The sequence below is a fragment of the Penaeus monodon genome, chromosome 32 (genome assembly GCF_015228065.2).
Source record: "Penaeus monodon isolate SGIC_2016 chromosome 32, NSTDA_Pmon_1, whole genome shotgun sequence".
Lineage (NCBI taxonomy): Eukaryota > Metazoa > Arthropoda > Malacostraca > Decapoda > Penaeidae > Penaeus > Penaeus monodon.
In genome coordinates, this window is record NC_051417.1 from 19,120,569 (window position 1) to 19,120,866 (window position 298).

Consider the following 298-nt stretch of genomic DNA (forward strand, 5'->3'; position numbering starts at 1 on the left):
CTTAAGGATGGCACATCCAAGCCACCGGGTGAAATTTGCCTGAATTTGTTACTTCATTTCGTGTCTTATTAGCAACATAAAGAGCAATATAGTATTAGCTTTATAGGCATTACTAGGTTAATCTTTTTTCTATTCTTTTCTTTTCTTTTTACCTGTGAAATGTACACGTGACTAGGAAATGAGAGCTCACTAGTATGGACGCACCTTAAGAGAATTTACCACAAAAAATCGCTATATCAAAGTTAATAAAGAGAGGTTTGTGTGCTGGATAAAACTATAGGGAAAGGAAGTGTATGCT